General features: G+C 46.3%; 1 protein-coding gene across 1 annotated transcript in view; it reads left to right on the forward strand.

Moving 5' to 3' along the window:
• Positions 1-12,659: 12,659 nt before the first annotated feature.
• The window catches only part of PGAP2 (post-GPI attachment to proteins 2), a 38,662-nt gene continuing 27,622 nt past the window's right edge, over positions 12,660-23,699 (forward strand). Inside the window, exon 1 of the mRNA XM_049780433.1 lies at positions 12,660-12,670. The gene's annotated coding sequence lies outside the window, so the exon portion shown is untranslated. The remainder of the gene's footprint in view (positions 12,671-23,699) is intronic.

The following is a 23,699-nucleotide window of genomic DNA, read 5'->3' on the forward strand; positions in this document are numbered from 1 at the left end:
GCGATTTCTAAGCACAGAGTCAGGAATAACCCCTGAACACTGCCGGGTGTAATAAAAGAAAAAACAAAAAACAAAAACAAAACAAAAAAAATGAGGCCTTTATTACTAAGTTACCACATTTGAGGATAGCGCAAAGGGCTGAAGTACGTGCTTGGCATACACAGGACTCAGGGTTCAATCCTGGTACCAAATGGCATTCTAAGCAGTATAGGGTATAACCTTGACATCTCCCAGTCCTGCCGGGGAAACCACACTAATCCCCACCCCCCCAATAAGATAATGTTGGGACCAGAGAGAAAATACAATGGATTAGGCTTTTGCCTTAACATGCAGCTAACTCCAATTTAATGCCTAGCACCACATGGTCCATGAACACCACTGGATGTAGCACAACAAAGGGGAAAGGGAGACAATGTTATAACTCAATTTCTTCTATAGCCAATTCCAGCTTCTTTTTTGTTTGTTTTTGTTTTGGGGCCACACCCGGCGGTGCTCAGGGGTTACTCCTGGCTGTCTGCTCAGAAATAGCTCCTGGCAGGCACGGGGGACCATATGGAACACCGAAATTCGAACCAACCACCTTTGGTCCTGGATCAGCTGCTTGCAAGGCAAACGCTGCTGTGCTATCTCTCCGGCCCCCAATTCCAGCTTCTTTCCTTCTCTCCCTCTAGTGTGATTCCAAGAGCACTAGCAATTAAAACTCAACCAGAATTGTTTCCAATTCAGAGTCGGCTTCCCCAGAACTAGCCTCAAGTCTGCACCAGCAGACTTATACCTAGCATATAGTGTATTTATAAAAATTAAATGGAACTGGGCCCGGAGAGATAGCACAGCGGCGTTTGCCTTGCAAGCAGCCATCCAGGACCAAAGGTGGTTGGTTCAAATCCTGGTGTCCCATATGGTCCCCCGTACCTGCCAGGAGCTATTTCTGAGCAGACACCACGAGTAACCCCTGAGCACCGCCGGGTGTGGCCCCCCCAAAAAAAAACAAAAAAACAAAACAAGATGGGATTAAGAGACTTGCCTTATATGTATCCAACAGCCCCTGGCATAGCATGGTAGCACATAGTACATAGTATATATAGTACATAGCACATAGTATAGAACCAGGACTAACCCCTGAGCACTGCTGGATGTGGCACAAACCTACTCTTCCCCAAAAAACACAACTATAATTACCACTAGGATTCTTCAATAGAAGCAGAATATACTATAATGGCCCGAACTCTGGACACAGTGACAAAACTTAGTTTCTTTCCAGAAAGTGATCAGACCTTGAAACAGCCAACTGAGGCAGTTCCACTTTTAAGTGCTATCTGAATGACTAAGCATTAAGCAAGCTAACAGTTCCCTGACAACAGTTACATGAACCGGAAGTCATTTTTTTCTCATTTCATTGAGTTCCTTTCTTTCAAACTCATAAAAAATGTTAGAAGCATAAACTAATATTATTATAGCACTTTTCAGTTTACAAAGCACTTTTCCTGGGGTCGGAGAGATAGTACAGTGTTAGGGCATTTGCCTTGCATGCAGCTGAACCAGGACAGGTTCATTTCCCAGCATCCCATATGGTCCCCCCCACACCCAAGCCTGCCAGGAAAGATTTCTGAGTGCAGGGTCAGGAGTAACCCCTGAGTGCTGCCGGATGTAGCCAAAATAAAAAGCACTTTTCCATAAATTATTTCATCTAATCCTGACAAATGGCAGGAACTATGCTCAGCTAAAATGAATAGAAAAATGATTGTTGATTTTTGCTGTGGATGAGAGAAGAGGGATGTTAGATAGAACAAAAGGATGAAAAAATTAGCTAGATCCATAATATCAACAGCAAACTATCTGCTAGCCAGGAATTACTCCTGACTCTGAGCTCAGAAATCTTTCCTGGTAGGCTAGAGGAACCATATAGGATGCTGCAGATCAAATCTGGGTCAGATGCATGGAAGGCAAGCATATACCTGTGTGCTATTGCTCCAGCCCGCTCTGCTTAAGCTTTTTTTTTTTTTTTTTTTTTTTTGGTTTTTGGGTCACACCCCGGCATTGCTCAAGGATTACTTCTGGCTCTATGCTCAGAAATCATTCTGCAGGCTCAGGGGGACCTATGGATGCTGGGATTCGAACTACTGACCTTCTGCATGAAAGGCAAACACCATACCTTCATGCTATCTCTCTAGCCCTCTGCTAACATTTTAATGGTATTCCTATGATTTTTTCCCCCAGATCAAGCCATTCCTTTTGCTGAAAATTCATTTTACAAAACTGTCACCTTTTCTTCTAAAAATTGCTGCTTTCAAGACTGCTTCATGGGGCGGAGAGATAGCATGGAGGTAGGGCATTTGCCTTTCATGCAGAAGGACAGTGGTTCAAATCCCAGCTCATCTATATGGTCCCGAGCCTGCCAGGAGCGATTTCTGAGCGTAGAGCCAGTAGTAGTCCTAGCCCCTGAACACTTTCGGGTGTGAGCCAAAAACCAAAAACCAAAAAAAAAAAAAAAAAAAAAAAAAAAGGGCCGGCTGGCTGGGGGTGGCGCTAAAAGTAAGGTGCGCCTGCCTTGCCTGCACTAGCCTTGGACGGACTGCGGTTCGATCCCCGGTGTCCCATATGGTCCCCCAAGCCAGGAGCAACTTCTGAGCACATAGCCAGGAGTAACCCCTGAGCGTTACCGGGTGTGGCCCAAAAACCAAAAAAAAAAAAAAAAAAAAAAAAATAAATTAAAAGACAGGACTAAATATACAAACCAAGGTCAACAACAATGAAATCAAGAGACCCAAACTCTAACAATCGAAACTTTAAATGAGCCTGTTATACTGACAAGCTGGGGGGCAAAGGGTAGTGATTGGGACTGGCCCTGATTCACTAGGACTTTATAAATCACAATGGTTTCAATGAAAAAAAAGAAAAAGCACGGTACGGTCCCCTGAGCCTGGCAGGAGCGATTTCTGAGTGTAGAAAAAGAAGTCGCTACTGGAAGGCTCGGGGGACCATATGGGATGCTGGGGATCAAACCCAGGTCTGTCCCAGTCACCCACGTGCAAGATACCCTACAACCAGGTTATTCTTCCAGCCCCTCCTCTCTGAACTTTTTTTTCTTTTTTTTTGAACTTTTCTTAAGATAATTATAGGGGCCGGGAAGGTGGCGCTAGAGGTAAGGTGTCTGCCTTGCAAGTGCTAGCGTAGGACGGACCGCCGTTCGATCCCCCGGGGTCCCTTATGATCACCCCAAGCCAGGGGCGATTTCTGAGTGCATAGCCAGGAGTAACCCCTGAGCGTCAAACGGGTGTGGCCCAAAAACCAAAAAAAAAAAATAATAATAATAATTATAGCAAAAAGGTTTAGAGAGGTGTGCAGATACACCTAAGATTTGTGTTGGGTACTGGACATGTAGGGCCCTTGCTTTGCAAGCTGTCAACCATTCCATCTGGTACCCAGAGCACCACCATGAGTAATTCCCAAGAGTGCAGAGCCAGGACTAACTCCTAAGTACCACCAGGTGTGGCCCAAAACCAAAACAAAACAAAATACTAAGTTATTTCTTTTTTCAGTTGTGCCACTCTCTAATATACAAATGCAATGGTGTATAAAACTGTTCGACAGCCTTGAGCATAGCTTAGTAGCAACAGAATCTGCCATGAAACCAACACAAACCCTGCCAAAACCAAGTATGTATGATATAAATGCACCAATACCAAGAATGTGCAGCACCATAAATAGATGCAGTCAATCTGGGTTCAATCCTCAGCATAGGCATATAGTCTTCTAAGAGCCACCCAAGAGTGACCCCTGAACACAAGAGTCAGAAGAAAGCCCTGAGTGTAAGCAGGGTGTGACTACCCCCAAAAAACGTTTTAGTATGGGGCAAAGAGATATCTAAAGAGCAAGCACATGCTTTTGCAAGCCAACCCCTTTTTGAACTGCTGGAGCAGACACAACCCCCAATCCCAGCACTTCTGGGAGAAGGGTCCTCCCTCAAGGGATACCTGAAAAGACCAACAAAGCACTTTTCTTTTTCCCAATACTACACGTATGAATCTAGACTTTTCCTTACATGCAGCTGTACAACACCTGCACCAGAGCGCAGAACCAAAAGTAGCTCCACAGTATGAGTACGACCAGTTATTAACTAAAAACCAAAATAAATAAATATGCTATTTGTGTTAACAAAGTATCATTCTGACCAATAACTCTTTGCTTTAACCTCTAGCACAGTAACTCCAAAATAACTATAATCAACATAAATATATACTGTTTGCAGCCAAGAATGTCTGTTGTTAAGAAGTACCTACTTTCAGGGCCGGAGAGATAGCATGGAGGTAAGGCATTTGCCTTGCATGCAGAAGGACGGTGGTTTGAATCCCAGCATCCCGCATCCCATATGGTCCCCCGTGGATGCCAGAGGAGATTTTTTTTTTTTTTGGGTTTTTGGTTTTTGGGCCACACCCGTTTGACGCTCAGGGGTTACTCCTGGCTATGCACTCAGAAATCGCCCCTGGATTGGGGGGACCATATGGGACGCCGGGGGATCGAACCGCGGTCCGTCCTACGCTAGCACTTGCAAGGCAGACACCTTACCTCTAGCGCCACCTTCCCAGACCCAGGAGATTTTCTGAGCATAGAGCAAGGAGTAACCCCTGAGCTCTGCCAGGTGTGACCCAAAAAAAAAAAAAAAAAAAAGTACCTACTTTCAGGTCCAGAGTGATAGCACAGCAGTAGGGCATTTACCTTGCATGCTACCAAACTGGGGTCCCATCCCCAGCATCCCATATGGTCCCCCAAGCCTGCCAGGAACGATTTCTGAGCACAGAGCCAGGAATAACCCATGAGCACCACCGGGCATGGCCCCAAAACAAAAAGACAAAACAAACAAAAAGTATGTACTTCACATATCTAGCATGTTTGTGAGATCTTGAGTTCAATACCTAGTACCAAGTAGTCCCCTGAATAATGCTATAGTCCAGAGTGATAGTTTTGCTTGTTAAGTGCCTTGCCTTGCATATTGCTGACTTGGCTGGATTCAATATTCAACATCACATATGTTCCCCTAAGCACTACAAAAAATAATTCCTGAATGCAGAGGCAGTTTGTAAACCCTGATGGAAGTGATATTTTCTTTTTTTCTTTCTTTCTTTCTTTTCTTTCTTTCTTCCTTTCTTTCATTTTCTTTCTTTCTCTCTTCTCTCTTCTCTCCCTCTCTCTCTCAGTCTCTCTCTCTCTCTCTCTCTCTCTCTCTCTCTCTCTCTCTCTCACTCACACACACACACACACACACACACACACACACACACACACATTCACACACACAAAGGCACACACAAATAGAATCCTTGGTCTGGGGCAATAGTATAGCAGCAGGTTAACACGATTTGCTTTGCATGTAGACAACCCAAGTTCAATCCAATAGTCCTCCAAGCCGTACTCTGAGTGCAGAGCCAGGAGAAACCCTTTAGTTTTACCAGATGTGACCCAAAAACACACACAGTAAAAAAAAAAAAAAGAAAAGAAAGAAAAGGAGTTCAGGCACCAGAGCGATGGCACAAGCTGTAAGGCGTATATTTTGCGAGCGCTAGCCTAGGACAGACATCAGTTCGATCCCCTGGAGTTCCATTTGGTTCCCCAAGCCATGAGGGATTTTTGAGCACATAGCCAGGAGTAACCCCTGAACATCACTGGGTGTGGCCCAAAAACCAAAAAAAATAATTAAAAAAAAAAGATGGGAGGGGGCCAGAGAGATAGCAAGATAGCATGGAGGTAGGGCGTTTGCCTTGCATGCAGAAGGACATTGGCTCGAATCCCATCATCCCATATGGTCCCCGGAGCCTACCAGGAGCGATTTTTGAGCGTGAGAGCCAGAAGTAACACCTGAGTGCTACCACGTGTGACCCCCCCCACCAAAATAGAGCCAAAGCAGTGGCACAAGCGGTAGGGGCATTTGTCTTGCAAACGCTAGCCTAGGAGAGACTGTGGTTCGATTCCCTGGGGTCCCATATGGTCCCCCAAGCCAGGAGCAATTTCTGAGCGCACAGCCAAGGGTAACCCCTGAGCATCACTGGGTGTGGCCAAAAAAAAGTATAAAGAGCACTGAGGGAAAACAAAAAACAAAAAACAGGGCCCGGAGAGATAGCACAGCGGTGTTTGCCTTGCAAGCAGCCGATCCAGGACCAAAGGTGGTTGGTCGAATCCCGGTGTCCATATGGTCCCCCGTGCCTGCCAGGAGCTATTTCTGAGCAGATAGCCAGGAGTAACCCCTGAGCACCGCCGGGTGTGGCCCAAAAACCAAAAAAAAAAAAACCAAAAGAACAAAAAACAAAAAACAAATAACACTGAGAACTAGAAAGCTAGCTGTTGCTAGACTCCTTTATTTTTTTGTTTGTTTGTTTGTTTGTTTCTGCTTACTGGAGATTAAGCCTGGATCAGTTGTTTGCTAATACACTAATACACAGTATTCTATTGCTCTGGCTCTGACCACATAAATCTCTAACTGTATTATTTCTCCTAACCTTTCAACAAATTACACAATTAAATTGGTATTCTTTTTCATTGTTGCTGTTGTTTTTGAGTCACACCTGGGGGTACTCAGGGGTTACTTCTGACTCTGCTCTCAAAAATCGCTCCCAGCATACTGGGGTTCAAACCACTGTTTGTCCTGGTTCAGCTGCATGCAAGGCAAACGCCCTACTGCTATGCTATCTCTTCGGCCCCATTCTTTATTGAACATTAAACATTTACTTATCATGTAGGCTAATTCCCACCATTAAAATATTACAATAGGGGCCCAGAGCGATAGTACAACTGGTAGAGTGTTTGTCTTGCACATAACCAAAGAAGGTTTGATCCTTGGTATCCCTTATGATCCCGGAATCTGCCAGGAGTAATTCCTAAGCAGAGCCCCTGAGCACCTCTGGTGTGGCCCCAAAGCAAATAAAAACCACAATAATGGGTGGATAGATAGTACTGTGGGTAGGGGTTAGGGTGCTTGCTTGCCTTGCATTTAGCCAAATCCCAAGCATTCCCTATGGTCTCTTGACTGCCAGGAGAGGTTCCTGATTGTAAAGCCCTGAATACCTCTGGGTGTGGGCCCAAAACAAACAAACAAAAACCCACAAAAATATAAACAGTGTTTTTCAGGTTGAGGATTTAATTCCCTTAAAGTCCAACTTGTGCTCAGCTATCTAGGAATTAGTGGGTAGAAATCAAGACAGGTGCCAGGATACCACATAATCTAAAAAAAGGCTTGGGTTCCCCTTATTTGCACTATTTTAGCAGCTCACAAATATTTAGCTTCTTTTTTTTTTTTTTTTTTTTTGGTTTTTGGGTCACACCCGGCGGTGCTCAGGGGTTACTCCTGGCTGTCTGCTCAGAAATAGGTCCTGGCAGGCACGGGGGACTATGTGGGACACCGGGATTCGAACCAACCACCTTTGGTCCTGGATCGGCTGCTTGCAAGGCAAACGCCGCTGTGCTATCTCTCCGGGCCCATATTTAGCTTCTTTATAAACTATTTTAGGTTTAACACCATCATACTTATTCATTCACAAGCAAATATATTTCCTGGGGACCTACTATGTGATAAAGTGCCACCAAAGTAATCACCATACACAGCACCAAACAAATAACATTGAGGGGACGGAGCAGTGGGGCAAGAGGTAAGGCGTATGCCTTGCCCGCACTAGCCTAGGAAGGACCATGGTTCGATTCCCTGGCGTCCCATATGTCCCCCAAGCCAGGAAGGAGTAACTCCTGAGCATCACTGGGTGTGGCCCAAAAACAAACAAAAAATATTATCATTGAGGCCAAAGAGAAAGTACAGCAGGTGGGGCTCTTGCCTTGCACACAACCAACATGGGTTCGATCCTGGGCCTCCCATCCAATATGATCCCACAGTCCAGGAGGAGTAATTTCTAACTGCAGAACTAGGAGGAACCCTTAAGTACCAGCAGATGTGGCCCAGAAATGAAAATGAGAAAAGGGGGGGGGGGAGAGAATGTATTTGACAGTCTAATAAGTCTGGAGCTGAAAGAAAAGATAGATTAGGGACCGGAGAGATAGCATGAAGGTAGGGCATTTGCCTTGCATGCAGAAGGATGGTAGTTCAAATCCTGGCATCCCATATAGTCCCCAGAGCCTCCAGGAGCGATTTCTGAGTGTAGAGCCAGGAGTAGCCCCTAAGTGCTGCCAGGTGTAACCCAAAACCCAAACCCCCCCCCCCGAAAAAAAGAAAAGATAGATTAATTTAGGTGGGGAGTGTGATGGTGGATTGTGATATGCATTAAACTCTACAATAGTATCTAAAATAAAAATGTTTTTAAAAGTCCAATAAATTAAAATTTTTTAATTTAAAGGAGGGACCATAGAAATATATTTCTAAATGTATTAGTTCCTAGAAAATAGGGGGTTTGCTTTGCAGGCGGCCAACCCAGGTTCAATCCCCAATATCCTTGTTGGTTCAGAGCACCTATAAGTGTGGCCTTGCAGCCAACATGATCCCTGACATCACATATGGTTCCCCAAGCCTGCCAGGAGTGATTTCTGAATGTAGAGCCAAGAGTAGCCCGAGCACTGCCAGGTGTGGCCCCCAAAAAAACAAAAAACCAAGAAAGGTTCCCCAGAGTTAATACTTGAACTAAGAAAATGTTAAATACACCCTGTTCACCTGCTAGTTATCTGCATGAGTTCTCTTCTGCTCTTATCTACTTACTACCATGCAGTTTTTGCTTTGTCACCTAAACAAGAGCAAAGTGACAACCTGATTTCAATGGTCCAAACAACTAATTCAATTTCATCAAATCTTTTTTCATCAAATCTTAATGAGACAAAAAATTACTCTGAAATTATAATTCTTAAATAATTGATGCATGGGGCCGGGTGGTGGCGCTAGATGTAAGGTGCCTCCCTTGCCTGCGCTAGCCTTGGACGGACCCGTGGTTCGATCCCCCGGCGTCCCATATGGTTCCCCAAGCCAGGAGCGACTTCTGAGCGCATAGCCAGGAGTAACCCCTGAGCGTCACCGGGTGTGGCCCAAAAATCAAAAAAAAAAAAAAAATAATTGATGCATTTCCCAGTACCTACATTCTGTCCCAACTTTTACTTTATAAAACATCTTAATTTGGGGCCAGAGAGATAGCATGGAGGTAAGGCGTTTGCCTTTCATGCAGAAGGTCATCGGTTCGAATCCCAGCGTCCCATATGGTCCCCCGTGCCTGCCAGGAGCAATTTCTGAGCGTGGAGCCAGGAGTAACCCCTGAGCACTGCCGAGTGTGACCCAAAAACCACAAAAAAAAAAAAAAAATCTTAGTTTTCTCAGCCAATATATCACCCTTTCACTCAATGAATTAAATCTCTGATTTTATAAGACTGTTATAGGAAGTTAACACCCTTTCTTGTTTTTCCTCCTCTTAGTTTCTTCCTCAAAATGGGAGTTTGAGGGGCCGGCGAGGTGGCTCTAGGGGTAAGGTGTCTGCCTTGCAAGCGCTAGCCAAGGATCAGGACCGCGGTTCTATCCCTGCGTCCCATAAGGTCCCCCCAAGCCAGGGGCAATTTCTGAGTGCTTAGCCAGGAGTAACCCCTGAGCATCAAACGGGTGTGGCCGAAAAACCAAAAAAAAAAAAAAAAAAGGGAGTTTGATCGTCTCATTCTACAATACTTTTAATTCTCTACCTGAGAGACTTGATTTCTTTTTCTTTTTTTCTTTTTTCTTTTTTTGGATTTTGGCCACACCCAGTGGTGCTCAGGAGTTACTCCTGGCTCTGCACTCAGACATCGCTCCTGGCAGACTCGGAGGAACCATATGGAATGCCAGGCAGGGATGGAACCCAAGTCTATCCCAGGTTGGCCGTGTGATAGGCAAATGTCCTGCCGCTGTGCTATTGCTCTGGCACCCAAGACTTGATTTCTTTACTAGAAAGCGAATCCGAGTGATAGTATAGCGAGTAGGGCCATCTACTTTGCACGCACCAACACGGTTTCGATCCTCAACATCTCATAAGATCCCCCCAGTACTGCCAGGAATAACTTCAAAGTACAGAGCCAGGAGTAACCCCCTTTAGAATCGCTGGGTGTGGCCCCCACCTCAAAAAAAAAATAAATAAATAAAAGATGTACAAAACGATGGCTATCTTATTTTTCTAAGTCTTGCCTTATACAGTATATATATGGTTTTCTCCCCTAATATTGTTGGGAACTCTCAAATGGGACAGAGTAGCATCAACTACTGCCACGAAAAGTTCAGATTTGGAGCAGAAAACTAAGACAACAACTTGTACCCATCAGTTTCCAAGACTTAGGGTCAGGGAAGTCCTTTCAGGCAACTTTTAGGTTCTCGGAGTCTCAGTCGGAGAACCTCTTGGGAAACCTACAAGACGCTAGCTGTCAGTTGCTAAGGAAGGACCCAAAGCCACACCACCCCCATCCTCAGCCACCTTCCTAGACTGAGTCAGGGGCTAAGCCCCTCTCATCTTGGGGGTCCTAATCCCCTCTTCTCGGGGTCCCAGTCCCCTCTCTTCTCGGGGTTCCAACCCCATCTCTTCCTGGGGATCCCAGCCCCCTCTCTTCTCTTCCCGGGGGTCCCAATCCCCTCTCTTATCTTCTCAGGGTCCCAGACCTCTCTTTTCTCGGGAGTCCCAGTCCCCTCTCTCCTCGGGGGGTCCCAGACCTCTCTCTTCTCGGGGATCCCAATCCCTTCTCTTCTCTTCCCGGGGGTCCCGCCGTCGGCTGGAAACCCTCACGCGATCACAACAGGTTTAGGGGCAAAGACTTCAATTCCCAATACCTAAACTTCAGGTGACAGATACAGAACCCCGAAACCCCCAATTTTCCTTTCTGCTCTAGCTTCCCAAGGGACACGTGAGTCTTTCGCTCAGAAAAAGAAACCCGTCCAGGCCACCGCCCCCACCTCCACTGGGACGATCTTGCTCTTAAAAAAAAACCAAACCCACTCCCGACCCACCCACCCACCCAGCGCTCAGCATCCCGGAGCGGCGAGTGTGTCCCCGGGGGGGCCTGAGTCCAGCAAGGGGCCGCGGAGGTCCATCCCGCCCCGCGCCTGGTCGCAGCCTGGATGGTCGATGCAATGAATGAGTCCGGTAGGGGCAACGGCGCAGGCGGGCGGGCGGGCAGCCCCGGAGCTCAATGAAGCCCCCACCGCCCAGAGAGAGGCTCCGGGCCTGACCCCTCGCGGACCCGCCCCCGCCCCGCGGGCCCACGGTGCGCGCGCACAGAGAGGGGCCTGGCTGGGAAGGAAGCCCCGCTCGGCCGGCCTCGCTTCCGCCCGCCCAGAGGGAGGGGCAGGCGGCCCGACTCACTTACCACGGCCTGGGGTGGTGTGGGGGGAGCAGGGGTGGCCTCCCAAAGCACGCCCGCCACCCGCCGCTCGGGGAGCAGCGCGCGGCCGCCACGAAACCGTCGCCGGCGCCGCCGACACCGACCGCGGCTCCGGGCGCAGCAGCAGCAGCAGCACAGCAGCAGCGGCAGCAGCGCGCGCGGAGGGCCCAAGTGCGTCACACACCGCTCGCCGTCAGAGGCTCGCTCCGAAGCTCCGCCCCCGCCGCCTTCTCATTGGCGGGCGAGACCGTCACTCTTAGGCCCTCCCTGGCCGCCATTGGGCAACGCGGCTTTTGAAACCCGAAGGAACGGGGCGGAGAAGGGGAAGAGGCGGGACTTAAGGAGCGAGAGAGGAGGGGGGGAAGGAAAGAGGAACGGCTGTAGGAGGGGCTAGAAAGTCCCGCCCCTCGTCCCTCGCCTCGGCCGACGGTTGGCTGGAGAGCGTCGTGACGTCACACAGGCCTCTCCTGAGGCTCCGCCCCCTGTTTCGGAGCTGAGACGCCCGGGCTCCGGAAGCTCGCGGCCAATCAGAGGGAAAAGGTTCCCGGATGGCTTGGTAACTATTTCTAACCCTTTCCTTGACCCCAGTGCGCGGGTGGTGATGGGAAGGCTTTTTCCGGTCGTCTGGCCCCTGGTTTCCTGGCAGGACCCGGAAGTCCTCCTCGTGTGCCTTGCTTGCTCTTGCTTCGAGGCCCTAAAACCTGGGCTCCTCGCCTGTGCTATTATTCTAGCCCAGGAGCCCCTTTTTCTCTCTCTAAATCCCTGAAATCTATATTCTGTTAGAGATTCCCCACATTCATTTTAGAGCCTGGTACAAATTAGGACCCTGGGGACTCTCCCATCTTTATTTAAGCCACCCTCTTTGTTAGTAAAGATGAACCCAGGGGCCAGGGACAGAGGTTAAGGCCTTTGCTGACCTTGCACGCAGCTGACCCCAGTGAGATCCCAAGGCATCGCCTGGAGTCTAAGCCCTAGCCCATTCCCCAGCACCTCTGGGTGTTGCCTTCCCACCCACCCCACTCTTTTACCCTACCCCAGAAAATGGATCTAGTGCAAATATTCCCGCCTCTGGGATATATTGCACACTGCTCCTGGAGAATCAAAAGCTTGGGTAAACTTGTGTTTTAAACATTGTCACTTTGTGTACTGTTTATTTGCCTGTCGCCTTTGGCCTAGAGGTCAGAGTTTAGTTTTCTTATCTTGGTGTTTTCAGCTCCCCTCTTAGCCACCTGAAGAATCCTGATATAAAAATACAGGGAGGGGCCACGTTACTGCTGGTAACGTGTTTGCCTTGCATTCCATTGACATGGTTTCAGTCGCTGGAGCTTGCCAGTAGCAATTCCTGAGCACAGAGGCAGGGGTACTGAGCACCAGATGCGATCCAAACAAACAAACAAAATAAATTGCAGGGATGATTAATCATGTTCTAGAAACTAGACCTAGTGACTAAGGATCTTATATAGGACAGCAGGGAGTGTACTCAGAAAACAAAGTCAAATGAACTATGGGTGGCTCCCAACCACTCCCTGGAACACTATACAGAACTGAAAATGGGCCCAATAGTTACTACAGTTTCCTCACAACCCTCATGAACCTTTGATTTTTCACTCTTAAAATGTCCAACTCAGTTCTGTTGTATCTATGGCTGGGTATAGTAGAGTTTGCTCATTTAATATTTGATGCATGAATACTTAGATTATTTAAAATAGAATATTACTATAAGAATCGGAGTTCTGGGGCCGGGAAGGTGGCGCTAGAGATAAGGTGTCTGCCTTGTAAGCGCTACCAAGGAACGGACCGCGGTTCGATCCCCCGGCGTCCCATATGGTCCCCCCAAGCCAGGGGCGATTTCTGAGCACATAGCCAGGAGTAACCCCTGAGCATCAAACGGGTGTGGCCCAAAAACCAAAAAAAAAAAAAAAAAAAAAAAAAAAAAAAGAATCGGAGTTCTGATTAGGCCAGAGAAATAATGCAGCTGGGAGAGTGCTAGCCTTGTATATGGCTGATCTGGGTCCAAACTCAAGCACTACATATGGTAGTGCTACCATACCAGGAATGATCCCTGAGCCAGAGTCCGAAGTAAGTCCTGAGCACTACCCCGTGTGGCCCAGAAAAAAAGCGCAAAACGAAGTATAGGAGTATTTTTTGTTTAGTTTTGTTTGTGGGTGTTTGTTTTGGGGCCACACCCAGCACCTCTCAGGTGTTACTACTGGCTCTGAGCTCAGAAATTGCAGAGGGCTGGAATAATAGTACAGCGGGTAGGGCGTTTGCCTTGTACGCGGCCAACCCAGGACCTGGTTCAATTCTCCTGCATTCCACGTGGTCCCCAGAGCCTGCCAGGAGCGATTTCTGAGTGCAGAGCCAGGAGTAACCCCCTGAGCACCACCAGTGTGACTGCAAAACCTAAATAAATGTTAAAAAAAAATTATGGGGCTGGAGAGTTAGCATGGAGGTAAGGCGTTTGCCTTGCATGCAGAAGGACGGCATCCCATATGGTTCCTCGTATCTGCTAGGGGCGATTTCTGAGCACAGAGTCAGGAGTAGCCCCTGAATGCTGCCGGTTGTGACCCAAAAACAAAAACAAAAAAATTAGTCCTTGCAGGCCCCATGAACCACATAGGATATCAGAGACTGAACCCAGATCAGTCTAGTGGATGTACACATTTTAAATTCAAGAATCCTGGTTTTATTTCTGAACTCAACTAAATTTGAGTTATGTGAACCTGGATACATTTTAAACCTCTGTAGGGACCAGAACAATAGTACAGAGGCTAAGGTACTTGCATGCAGCTGTCGGGGCTGATCCTTAGCATACCATATGGTTCCTGGAGCCAAGCAAGAAGGATCTTTGAGCACAGAGCCATAAGTAAACCTTAAGCATCACAGGTGTCATTCCCCCCAAAATCTAAGCACCTGTGAACTATAAATTTTTTGTTTGTAAAATGAGAGTAAACACATGTTCTTGCCTCACAGGTTGTTTTGATAACTAAATGAAATACTTTTATGAAAGGCCACACCCAGCAATTCTCAGAGGTTATCCTTGGCTCTGCACTCAGTTATCACTCCTGGTGGTGATGGGATCATATGGGATGCCAAGGATCAAATCCAGACCAGCCATGTGCAAGACAAGCATCCTACCTGCTATACTATGGCCCTGATCCCAAATGAAATAATTATACTTAGATGTTCCTGGTACTCAGTAAGACCTCAATAACTAATAGATATTAGTTATAATAAAATTCCCACAACTTCTAGGCCATAGAGATAGTACAGTGGGTAAGGCACTTGCTTTACACACTGTAGAACTTGGTTCGATCTCTGGTATCATATATATAGTACCCTAAGCCTACCAGAAGTAATATTTGAGTGCAGAATGAGAAGTAAACCCTGAGCACCACAGGTGCGGCCCCAAACAAAATTAGGGCCAGAGAGAGAGCATGGAGGTAAGGCGTTTGCCTCACATACAGGTCGGGTGGTTCGAATCCTGGCATCCCATACAGTTCCCTGAGCCTGCCAGGAGCGTTTTCTAAGCATAGAGCCAGGAGGAACCCGTGAGCACTGCCGGGTGTGACCCAAAAATAAAATAAATAAATAAATAAAATAAAATAGGGACCGGAGAGATAGCATGGAGGTAAGGCGTGTGTCTTTCATGCAAAAGGTCATTGGCTCAAATACCGGCATCCCACATGGTCCCTGAGCCTGCTAGGAGCGATTTCTCAGCGTGGAGCCAGGAATAACCCCTGAATGCTGCTGGGTGTGACCCAAAAACCAAAAAATAAATAAATAAATATAGAATACTCAGAAATTCTATTTGATGGACCAGAGAGATAGCACAGCAGTAGGGCATTTGCCTTGCAAGCTGCTGACCCAGGAGCAATGGTGGTTCGAATTCTGGCATCCCATATGGTCCTCCGTGCCTGCCAGGAGTGATTTCTGAGCACAGAGCTAGGAATAACCCCAGGTGTGGCAAAAGAAAAAAAAAAAGAAAAAAGAAAGAAATTCTATTTGAAACATTCTAAAACATGGATTTTTGTTGTTGCTATTATTGAGGCGCATCCCAAGGTAGTCAGAGATTATTCCTGGCTCTGTGCTCAGGAATAATCTCTGGCAGTACTGAAGGACTATATGTACTGCCAGGGCTTTTAATCTGGGTCAGCTGTATTCAAGGCAAACAAACACCTTATCTCCTATATTATTTCTCTTCCCCTAAAATGTGGATTCTGATACAGAAAAGGTTCATTCAGAATTTATTTTGGAATAAATAAATACATTAAGTCTTGACTATAATATGCTTGTGGGAAAAATAGAGGAGACATTAGATAAGCACGTTTTCATGTAATTATAGTGATTACTACATTTTTTATTTTTTTTATGAGATATACCCACGTTACTCAATGCTGACTACTGGGCAGTGTTCAGAGGACCATATATGATGCTGGGACCAAAACCTAGTTGTGGACAACATACAAGCAAGCATCTTGCCCACATACAATCTGTCAGACCCCTTGGTGATTTCTGTTGAAGAATTTTTTTCTTAGAAGTAGCAAGTAGGGGCCGGAGAGATAGCATGGAGGTAAGGCGTTTGCCTTTCATGCAAAAGGTCATCAGTTCGAATCCCAGCGTCCCATATGGTCCCCCGTGCTTGCCAGGAGCAATTTCTGAGCATGGAGCCAGGAGTAACCCCTGAGCATTGCCGGGTGAGACCCAAAAACCAAAAAAAAAAAAAAAAAGAATAAGTAGCAACTCAGGGGCTGGAGAGATAGCATGGAGGTAAGGCGTTTGCCTTTCATGTAGAAGGACTGTGGTTTGAATCCTGGCATCCCATATGGTCGCCTGTGCCTGCCGGGAACGATTTCTGAGCATAGGAGTAACCCCTGAGCGCTGCCAGGTGTGACCCAAAAACCAAACACCAAAAAAAAAAAAAAAGTAGCAACTCATCATTTCCTGGGACTTTTGGCTGTGGCCCTTTTATTATAGTTCTCTTTTGTGTAGGCTTGGGAGACCATATGGGATGCCAGTGGTCGAACCGAACCACTGTCCTTCTGAATGCAAGGCAAACACGCCTTACCTCAATGCTATCTCTCCAGCCCCTCATTTTTATTTTTTAATAAAATCTTGCTGAAGGACATCTTACGAAGAGGTCCTAAAAATTATGATGGGAAAAATTCTCTCCTTACTCAAGATAAACGTTGTATGCATCTCTGAAGGGTTGGTGCTAAGGCTATGTTTATATTTGCATAAAGTAAGTACACATTGATTTCCCTTCCTTGTTTTCTATAACTTGATAAGAAAGTTGATATTCATAAATAGCAGTAGGGTGTTTGCCTTGCATACAGCTGACCCCGGACAGACGGTGGTTCAAATCCTGGCATTCCAGGATATGGTCCCCCGAGCCTGCCAGGAGCGATTTCTGAGCAAAAAGCCAGGAATAACCCTGAGCACAGCCGAGTGTGATTCCCCCAAAAAATTCCAAAACACATTAGCTATACCCCAAATCCTCTTTTGTCCCTGGCAACTACTAATCAACTTTCCATCTCAATAGACTCATATTATGAACATTTCATATAAATGAAAATATAGTATTTGATCTTTGTGTCTGTCTTTCTTTGAATATAATATTTTCCAGTTTGATTACTGTTACAGCATTTGAAAGTACTTCATTCCCTTTTATGATCAAATAATATTCCATTATGTAGTATATCTTATTTATATATTCATGAGTGACATTTGAAGTTCTACTTGTGTCTACTGTTACTAATGCTGCTCTGAACATTATACAGGTTTTTTATGCACATATATTTTCTTTTTTCTTTATTTTTTCTCTATTCTTTTTTTTTGTTTGTTTTATGGGGGTTTTGGGGGGGGGTCATACCCGGCAGCGCTCAGGTGTGACTCCTGGCTCCACGCTCAGAAATCGTTACTGGCAGGCTCGGGGGACCATATGGGATGCCGGAATTCGAACCAATGACCTTCTACATGAAAGGCAAACGCCCTGCCTCCATGTTATCTCTCCAGTCTCTATTCTTTAAACTTGATTGATAGATTGATTGGTTTTGGGGCCACACCCAGTGGTGCTCAGGGGTCACTCCTAGCTCTGCACTCATAAATTATCTCTGGCAGGCTGGAGGACCATATGGGATGCAAAGAATCGAACCAGGTCCTTCCTAGATCATCCACATGCAAGGCAAATGTCCTACTACTGTTCTATGACCAGAGAGATAATACAGAATGTAAAGGCCCAGGATTGATCTCTGGGACAGTATATGATTCCCCAAGCATTTCCAGGGGTTAGTCCTGAGAACAAAACCAGGAAATTTCCTTGAACACCTCTGGGTGTGACTATCCCCCTAAAACAAACAAACAAATAAATAAATATGGCCCAGAGAGATAGTGCAGGGATTAAGGTGCTTTCATTGCATGTGACAAATCCCAGTTTAATCTCCAACATTGCATATGGTCTCCTAACAACTTCTAGGAGTGACATCTGACACAGAGCCAGGGATAGCCCAAAAGCCCCCTCCCCTCAATAATTATTGCCATCCTGGGAGGTGTAAAGTGTTTTTTCCATTGAGTTTTTCATAGTTTTTTTTTTTCACTTCTAATGACTAATGATTTTTATCCATTTTTTTCATATGCCTATTATTCACTTAAATTATCCTCTTCTTAGGGTCAGAGCAGTGGCACAGCGATAGAGCGTTGGCCGTGCACGTGGCTGACCTAGGACAAACTGAGATTCAATTCCCAGTTGTCCATATGGTCCCCCAAGCCAGAAGCAATTTCTGAGCGTAGAGCCAGGAGTAGCCCTTGAGCATCACCAGGTATGGCCAAAAAAACAAAAATAAAGAAAAACCATCCTTTTCTTGTGATAAGGAGAAAGGAAATAGTTCAAAGAACTAGACTATATTATTTTTTGTTTTGTTTTGTGGCCACACTGGGTGACGCTCAGGGGTTACTCCTGGCTATGCACTCAGAAATCGCTCCTGGTTTGAGGGACCATATGGGATGCCAGGGGATCCAACCTCTGTCTATCCTAGGCTAGCGAGGGCAAGGCAAACACCTTACTACTTGCGCCACTATTCTGGTTCCTTCTTTTTTGTTTTTGTTTGTTTATTTGGAGGCCAAACCCAGCCATGCTCAGGAATTACTCTTGGCTCTATGCTCAGAAATTACTTCTGGCCAGTTTGGGAGACTATATGAGATGCCAAGAACCAAACCAAGGTAAATATGAGATGCCATGTTTGCCAAACAATGCAAGGCAAAACCTACCTGCTGTGCTATTGCTCCAGCCCCAGGGCTGGAATATATTCTTTTTGTTTGTTTGGTTTGGTTTGGTTGGGCCATACCCAGCAATTCTTAGGGGTTACTCCTGTCTCTGCACTGAGGAACTACTCCTAGCAGTGCTCGAGGGATCATATGGGATGCTGGGGATGGAACCCAGGCCAGCTATGTGCATGACAACCACCATACATACCTGCTGTTATCCAGCACCTATAGTGCAAGCCCTGGGTTTCTTCCTGGGCATAGTATGTTGTCCTATGCACTGGCCTGACCTTTAGTGGCCTCTGAACATCTCCCAGAACTGCTAATTATGAAGGGGAGGGGAGAAATAGAGCTCTCTCCTTTCTTTCATTTTTTGGAATTATAATAGTTCCTTTTTTGTTTTGTTTTGTTTGGGTTTTCGGGCCACACCCATTTGATGCTCAGGGGTTACTCCTGGCTAAGTGCTCAGAAATTGCCCCTGGCTTGGGGGGACCATATGGTATGCCTGGGGATCTAACCTCAATCCTTCCTTGGCTAGCGCTTGCAAGGCAGACACCTTACCTCTAGTGCCACCTCGCCAGTCCCTAGTAGTTCCTTTCTTATCCACAGGGATACATTCCAAGACCCCTAGTGAATGTCTGAAATTGCAGATAGTCTGAACTCAGAACATGCTGGTTTTTCCTTATATATACATACATATGATGTTTGCTTTTTAAATTAGGCACAGTAAGAAATAACAAATGAGGGGCTGGAGAGATAGCAGGTAAGGTAAGGCGTTTGCCTTGTGTGCAGAAGGTCGGTGGTTCGAATCCTGGCATCCCATATGGTCCCCGAGCCTGCCAGGAGCAATTTCTGATTGTAGAGCCAGGAGTAATCCCTGAGTGTTGCTGGATGTGACCAAAAAAAAAAAAAAAAATGGGCCAGAGAGATAGTATGGAGGTAAGGCATTTGCCTTTCATGCTGAAGGATGGTAGTTCAAATCCCGGCATCCCATATGGTCCCCCAAACCTGCCAGGGGAGATTTCTGAGCATAAAGCCAGGAGTAATCCTGGCTGCTGCCAAGTGTGACCCAAAAACAAAAAGGAATAACAAATGAAACATAACATGTAATAAAGATTGAAAATGGTTTCTCAAAATATCTTATTAGGGGGCTGATGTGATAGAACAGTGGTAGGGTGTTTGCCTTGCATGCTGCTTACTCTTGGGATCGGCCCAGGTTACTCTTGGGATCGGCCCCAACATTCCATATTGTCCCCTGAGCCTGCCAGGAGCGATTTCTGAGCACAGAACTAAAAGGAAACCCTGAGCACTGTCGAGTGTGGCCCAAAAAACAAAAAACAGAACAAAATATCTTTTTTTGTTTTTTTTTTGGTTTTTGGGTCACACCCGGCAGCGCTCGGGTTACTCCCAGCTCTATGTTCAGAAATCGCCCCTGGCAGGCACAGGGGACCATATGGGATGCCGGGATTCGAACCACCATCCTTCTTTCTGCATGAAAGGCAAATGCCTTACCTCCATGCTATCTCTCCAGCCCCAGAACAAAATATCTTATTAGTATGTAATATTTCCAGGCTACAGTTGATCATAATTGAAAGTATGGAAGGTGAAACTGCAAATAAGTGGGGCTAGTGTATTTATATTTTTTTTGTACTCTCCCTTTCTTCATTCCTTCCTTCTTTCCTTTCACCCTTCTTCCCTTCAATCCTTCCTTCCCTCTTTCCTTCCTTCCTTTAATCTCTCTCTCCCCTGGGGGGGTGCTTTTAAGAGACCACTACAGATTGAGCCAGTGCTCAGGACACCATACAATGCCCAGGAGAAAATTCAGGGTTCTGCATGCTTAGAATGCACTCCAAGGGCTGGAGAGACAGTACAGTAGATAGAGCACTATCTACTAGCACACAGCTGACCCAGGACCAACCCAGGTTCAATCCCCAACATCCCATAGCCCCTGAGCCTGGCAGGGGTGATTTCTTTTTTTTTTTTTTTTTTTTTTTTGGTTTTTGGGCCACACCCGGTGGCGCTCAGGGGCTACTCCTGGCTGTCTGCTCAGAAATAGCTCCTGGCAGGCACAGGGGACCATATGGGACACCGGGATTCGAACCAACCACCTTTGGTCCTGGACCGGCTGCTTGCAAGGCAAACACCACTGTGCTATCTCTCCGGGCCCAGGAGTGATTTCTGATCACAGAGCCAGGAGTAATCCCTGAACACTGCCAGGTGTGGCCCAAAAGCAAGCAAACAAACCAAATTATTGAGTGAGATAAGATCAAGAAGAGAAATATGGAGTGAGTAGTTTAAAGCCATCCAAGAAGTTGTCTCTGCCAGGAAAATAGTCTGTGAAAAAGAACGACGACTCAACCATAACAGTGCCTAAGGTAAAGAGAGTTTGTCCAGAGTCTGGATGTCTTTATTGCATGTCTTCTTCCCAATGGCCCACACTAATGTCCCCAACACCACTCCAGCAGTCTTTCTCCAAATGCTTTTCTTTTTTTTTTTTTTTTTTGTTTGTTTGTTTGGTTTTTGGTTTTTGGGCCACACCCGGCGGTGCTCAGGGGTTACTCCTGGCTGTCTGCTCAGAAATAGCTCCTGGCAGGCACGGGGGACTATATGGGACACCGGGATTTGAACCAACCACCTTAGGTCCTGGATTGGCTGCTTGCAAGGCAAACGCCGCTGTGCTATCTCTCCGGGCCCCCAAATGCTTTTCTTGCAGTTACTAAATCTCACTTTTGCGCCTCATTTTCACACCTGTCACAAGGAACTATAATTTCTCTATACATGAACATGGTATGGAGGATTTGAGTAGTGATTATGTCTAAAGCTAGAAATTTGTACTGTTCAGGCACAGGCCCTTGGGGTCTGTTATGGCACTAGGAAAACTAGTGTGAAGGCAGAAAACATGAGAAGTCTTCAACAAACAGCAGCAACTACAATGGAAAAGCCAGCGAAGCTGAGTGCTAACTGAATGAAAACAAGGAGACATCCTTAGATGCTAGCTCAATATGACTGTATAAAATAGAACTCATCAAATTTACATGGTTATGAGGCTCAAATAATCAAATCATACATTAAGTTTCTTACATAGTACAAGGTATTTGATAATCTTGGGAACCAATTCAGAGAGTATAGTGACAACTGAAATCAAACAACTCAGAGAAGGCTCAGTCAGGACTAATTCAGACAGTAGCTTTCAAGTTTAGTCATATTAACCAAGATGTACTTAGTTGTTTCAGTTGGCAGACTGATACCTAGAAGATAGCTCTTTACATTTAGTTTTCAGAGCCTTATACAGATATTCTTAAAAGCATTTTCCAGATGAAACTGAGACTTAGAGTTGTATGGCAAATTGCAGAAACTGCCCACATCAATACAGGCAAGATTAGAATGCCTAAAGTTTCAGCCATAGGGTAATACAGGGTTTCTGAAACTTTTCCCACTTGTAACCAATTTTTTTTTTTTTTTTTTTTTTGGTTTTTGGGCCACACCCGGCATTGGTCAGGGGTTACTCCTGGCTGTCTACTCAGAAATAGCTCCTGGCAGGCACGGGGGACCATATGGGACACCAGGATTCGAACCAACCACCTTTGGTCCTGGATCGGCTGCTTGCAAGGCAAACGCCGCTATGCTATCTCTCCGGGCCCTTTTTTTTTTTTTTTTTTTTTTTTTTGGTTTTTGGGCCACACCTTGTGATACTCAGAGGTTACTCCTGGCTACGTGCTCAGAAATTGCTCTTGGCTTCGGGAACCATATGGGACGCGGTGGATCAAACTGTGGTTTGTCCTAGGTCAGCACATGCCAGGCAGACGCCCTACCGCTTGTACCACCACTCCAGCCCCTTTTTGTTTTTTTTGGTTTTTTTTTTTGGTTTTTGGGCCACACCCATTTGACGCTCAGGGGTTACTCCTGGCTATGTGCTCAGAAATCGCCCCTGGCTTGGGGGGGACCATATGGGACGCCGGGGGATCGAACCACGGTCCTTCCTTGGCTAGCGCTTGCAAGGCAGACACCTTACCTCCAGCGCCACCTACCCGGCCCCTCCAGCCCCTTTTTAAGAAATTATTTTGTGGGGCCGGGCGGTGGCGCTCGAGGTAAGGTGCCTGCCTTACCTGCGCTAGCCTAGGAGACGGACCGCGGTTCGATCCCCCGGCGTCCCATATGGTCCCCCAAGCCAGGAGCGACTTCTGAGCGCATAGTCAGGAGTAACCCCTGAGCGTCACCGGGTGTGGCCCAAAAACCAAAAAAAAAAAAAAAAAAAAAAATAAATTATTTTGTTTGTCTTTGGGTCACACCCGGCAGCCCTCAGGGATTACTCCTGACCCTACACTCAAAAATCGCTCCTGGGGGCTGGAGAGATAGCATGGAGGTAAGGCATTTATTTGCCTTTCCTGCAGAAGGATGGTGGTTCCAATCCCGGCATCCCATATGGTCCCCTGTGCCTGCCAGGGGCGATTTCTGAGCATAGAGCCAGGAGTAACCCCTGAGCACTGCTGGGTATGACCTAAAAACCAAAAAAAAAAAATCACTCCTGGCAGACTCGGGGAACCATATGGGATGCTGGGATTTGAACCACCATCCTTCTGCATGCAAGGCAAATGCCTTACCTCCATGCTATCTCTCCAGCCCCTCAAGAAATTTTTATACCACCTCAGGTATATAAAATATGTATAGAACCAGAGTGATAACTCAGTGGGACTAAGTGCATGCTTTGCATAAAGAAAACTTGAATTTGAGTTTCTGTATTACATAGTCCCCTAACATTGCCAGGAGCACCAAGTTAGGAGTAGCTCCTGAGCACTGCCATCTGTGCTCCAAAACAAACTACAGTAAATAAAATAGATATACAAGGAATCAGATCAGGTACAGTGGGGTAGAGCATTTGCCTTGCACACAACTGACCATGTTTCAATTCTTGGCATTTCATATGGTTCCCTAAGCCAGCCAGGAGTAATTCCTGAGTACAGAGCCAGGAGTAATCCTTGAGCATTGCCAGATGTGGCCCCAAAACAAAAAGGTAAATAGGGCCGGGCGGTGGCGCTAAAGGTAAGGTGCCTGCCTTGTCTGCGCTAACCTTGGACGGACCGCGGTTCGATCCCCCGGTGTCCCATATGGTCCCCCAAGCCAGGAGCAAC

The sequence above is a fragment of the Suncus etruscus genome, chromosome 9 (genome assembly GCF_024139225.1).
Source record: "Suncus etruscus isolate mSunEtr1 chromosome 9, mSunEtr1.pri.cur, whole genome shotgun sequence".
NCBI lineage: Eukaryota > Metazoa > Chordata > Mammalia > Eulipotyphla > Soricidae > Suncus > Suncus etruscus.